Consider the following 4,888-nt stretch of genomic DNA (forward strand, 5'->3'; position numbering starts at 1 on the left):
GAATAGATGTTAGCTCTTCTGTAAATGTTTGATAGAATTCGCTTCTGAAGCCATCTGGTCGTGGGCTTTTGTTTGTTGGAAGATTTTTAATCACAGTTTCAATTTCAGTGCTTGTCATTGGTCTTTTTATATTTTCTGTTTCTTCCTGGTTCAGTCTTGGAAGGTTGTGCTTTTCTAAGAATTTGTCTATTTCTTTCAGGTTGTCCATTATTTTAGCATATAACTGCTTATAGTAATCTCTCATGATCCTTTGTCTTTCTGCAGTGTCAGTTGTTACTTCTCCTTTTTCTTTCCTAATTCTTTTGATTTGAGACTTCTCCCCTTTTTTTCTAGATGAGTCTGGCTAATGGTTTATCATTCTGTTTATCTTCTCAAAGAACCAGCTTTTAGTTTTATTGATCTTTGCTATTTTTTCCTTCATTTCTTTTTCATTGATTCCTAATCTGATCTCTATTATTTATTTCCTTCTGATAACTTTGGGGTTTTTTTGTTATTCTTTCTCTAATTGCTTTAAGTGTAAGGTTAGGTGGTTTATTTGAGATTTTTCTTGTTTCTTTAGGTCGGATTGTATTGCTATAATCTTCCCTCTTAGAACTGCTTTTGCTGCATCCCATAGGTTTTGGCCGTTGTGTTTTCATTGTCATTTGTTTCTAGGTATTTTTTGATTTCCTCTTTGATTTCTTCAGTGATCTCTTGGTTATTTAGTAGTGCATTGTTTAGCATCCATGTGTTTGAATTTTTTACAGATTTTTTCCCTGTAGTTGATATCTATTCTCACAGTGTTGTGGTCAGATAAGATATTTGATATGATTTCAATTTTCTTAAATTTACCAAGGATTGATTTGTGACCCAGGATATGATCTCTCCTGGAGAATTTTCCATAAGCACTTGAGAAGAAAGTGTATTCTGTTGTTTTTGGATGGAATGTCCTATAAATGTCTATTAAGTCTATCTTGTTTAATGTATCATTTAAAGCTTGTGTTTCCTTATTTATTTTCATTTTCGTTGATCTGTCCATAGTTGAAAGTGGGGTGTTAAAGTCCCCTACTATTATTTTGTTAATTGAAAATTCTCTAGAAGGAATCAGTAGCAGAATAACTGAGGCAGAAGAACGGGTAAGTGACCTGGAAGATAAAATAGTGGAAATAACTGCCACAGAACAGAATAAAGAAAAAAGAATGAAAAGAATTGAGGACAGTTTCAGAGACATCTGGGACAACATTAAAAGCACCAACATTAGAATTATAGGGGTCCCAGAGGAAGAGAAAAATAAAGGGTCTGAGAAAATATTTGAAGAGATTATAGTTGAAAACTTCCCTAACTTGGGAAAGGAAATAGTCAATCAAGTCCCAGAAGTGCAGAGAGTCCCATAGGATAAATTCAGGGAGAAACATGCCAAGACACGTATTAATCAAATTATCAAAAATTAAATACAAAGAAAAAATATTAAATGCAGCAAGGGAAAGGCAACAAATAACATACAAGGGAATCCCCATAAGGTTAACAGCTGATCTTTCAGCAGAAACTCTGCAAGTCAGAAGGGAGTGGCAGGACATATTTAAAGTGATGAAAGGGAACAACCTACAACCTGGATTACTCTACACAGCAAGGATCTCATATAGATTCGACGGAGAAATTAAGACCTTTACAGAGAAGCAAAAGTTAAGAGAATTCAGCACCACCAAACCAGCTTTACAACAAATGCTAAAGGAAATTCTCTAGGCAGAAAACAGAAGAGAAGGAAAAGACCTACAAAAACAAACTCAAAACAATTAAGAAAATGGTAATAGGAACAAACATATCGATAATTACCTTAAATGTAAATGGATTGAATGCTCCAACCAAAAGACACAGACTGGCTGAATGGATACAAAAACAAGACCCGTATATATGCTGTCTACAGGAAACCCACGTCAGACCTAGAGACACATACAGACTGAAAATGAGGAGATGGATAAAGATATTTTATAATAATGGAAATCAAAATAAAGCTGGAGTAGCAATACTCATATTAGACAAAATAGACTTTAAAATAAAGATTCAGGGAGAAACATGCCAAGACACGTATTAATCAAATTATCAAAAATTAAATACAAAGAAAAAATATTAAATGCAGCAAAATAATAGTGGGGGACTTTAATACCTCACTTACACCAATGGACAGATCATCCAAAATGAAAATAAATAAGGAAACACAAGCTTTAAGTGACAAATTAGATCAGAAGGACTTAATTAATATTTATAGGACATTCCATCTACAAACAACAGAATACAATTTCTTCTCAAGTGCTCATGGAACATTCTCCAGGATAGATCATATCTTGGGTCACAAATCAAGCTTCAGTAAATTTAAGAAAATTGAAATTGTATGAAGTATCTTTTCCAATCACAACACTATGAGAATAGATATCAATTACAGGAGAAAATCTGTAAAAAATACAAACACATGAAGGCTAAACAATACGCTACTAAATAACCAAGAGATCACTGAAGAAATCAAAGAAGAGATTAAAAAAATACGTAGAATCAAATGACAATGAAACCACGATGACCCAAAAGCTATGGGATGCAGTAAAAGCAGTTCTAAAAGGGAAGTTTACAGCAATAAAATCCTACCTCAGGAAACAAGAAAAATCTCAAATAAACAAACTAAACTTACACCTAAGTCAATTAGAGAAAGAAGATGAACAACAAAAAACCCCAAAGTTAGCAGAAGGAAAGAAATAATAAATATCAGATCAGAAATATATGAAAAAGAAATGAAGAAAACAATAGCAAAGATCAATAAAAGCTGGTTCTTTGAGAAGATAAACAAAATTGATAAACTTTTAGCCGACTCATCAAGAAAAAAAGGGAGAAGACTCAAATCAATAGAATTAGAAATGAAAAAGGAGAAGTAACAACTGACACTGCAGAAATACAAATGATCACAGGAGACTACTACAAGGAACTCTATGCCAATAAAATGTACAACCTGGAAGAAATGGACAAACTCTTAGAAAAGTACAACCTTCCAAGACTGAACCAGGAAGAAATAGAAAATATGAACAGACCAATCACAAGCACTGAAATTGAAACTGTGATTAAAAATCTTCCAACAAATAAAAGCCCAGGGCCAGATGGCTTCACAGGCAAATTCCATCAAACATTTAGAAAAGAGCTAACACCTATCCTTCTCAAACTCTTCCAAAAAAATCCAGGGACCAGAAGGCTTCACAGGTGAATTCTATCAAACGTTTAGAGAAGAGCTAACACCTATCCTCCTTAAACTCTTCCAAAATATAGCAGAGGGAGGAACACTCCCAAACTCATTCTACAAGGCCACCATCACCCTGATACAAAAACCAGGCAAAGATGTCACAAAAAAATATAATTACAGGCCAATATCACTGAAGAATATAGAAGCAAAAATCCTCAACAAAGTACTAGCAAACAGAATCCAACAGCACATTAAAAGGACCTTACATCATGATTAAGTGGGGTTTATCTCAGGAAAGCAAGGATTCTGCAATATATGCAAATCAATCACTGTGATACACCATGTTAACCAATTGAAGGAGAAAAACCATATGATAATTTCAATAAAAGCAGAATAAGCTTTTGACAAAATTCAACACCCATTTATGATAAAAAATCTTCAGAAAGTGGGCATAGAGGGAACCTACCTCAACATCACAAAGGCCATATACGACAAAGCCACAGCCCACATCATTCTCAATGTTGAAAAACAGAAATCATTTTCTCTAAGATCAGGAACAAGACAAGGTTGCCCACTCTCACCAACTTTATTCAACATAGTTTTGGAAGTTTTAGCCATGGCAATCTGAGAAGAAAAAGAAATAAAAGGAATCCAAATCAGAAAAGAAGAAGTAAAGCTGTCACTGTTTGACATGGTAATATACATAGAGAATCCTAAGGATGCTACCAGAAAACTACAAGAGCTAATTAAAGAATTCGGTAAAGTAGTAGGATACAAAATGAATGCACAGAAATCTGTTGCATTACTATACACTAATGATGAAAAATCTGAAAGAGAAATTAAGGAAACACTGCCATTTACCATTGCAACAAAAAGAATAAAATACCTAGGAACAAACTTACCTAAAGAGACAAAAGACCTGTATGCAGACAACTATAAGACACTGATAAAAGAAATTAAAGATGATAGAAACAGATGAAGAGATACACCATGTTCTTGGATTGGAAAAATCCACATTGTGAAAATGACTATACTACCCAAAGCAATCCACAGATTCATTGTAATCCCTACCAAACTACAAATGGCATTTTGCACAGAACTAGAACAAAACTTCTTACAATTTGTATGGAAACACAAAAGACCCTGAATAGCCAATGTAATCTTGAGAAAGAAAAACGGAGCTGGAGGAATTAGGCTCCCTGTCTTCAGACAAAACTACAAAGCTACAGTAATCAAGACAGTGTGATATTGGCACAAAAACAGAAATATAGATCGATGGAAGAGGATAGAAAGCCCAGAGATAAACCCGCACACATATGGTCACCTTATCTTTGATAAAGGAGGAAAGAAAATACAATGGAGAAAAGACAGCCTCTTCAGTAAGTGGTGCCAGAAAACCTGGACAGCTACATGTAAAAGAATGAAATAGAACACACCCTAACACCATACAAAAAAATAAACTCAAAATGGATTATAGACCTAAATATAAGTCCAGACACTATAAAACTGGTAGAGGAAAACATAGGCAGAACACTCTATGACATAAGTCACAGCAAGATCCTTTTTGACCCACCTCCTAGAGTAATGGAAATAAAAACAAAAATATACAAATGGGACCTAATGAAACTTAAAAGCTTTTGCACAGCAAAGGAAACCACAAACAAGATGAAAAGACAACCCTCAGAATGG

The sequence above is a fragment of the Physeter macrocephalus genome, chromosome 4 (genome assembly GCF_002837175.3).
Source record: "Physeter macrocephalus isolate SW-GA chromosome 4, ASM283717v5, whole genome shotgun sequence".
Lineage (NCBI taxonomy): Eukaryota > Metazoa > Chordata > Mammalia > Artiodactyla > Physeteridae > Physeter > Physeter macrocephalus.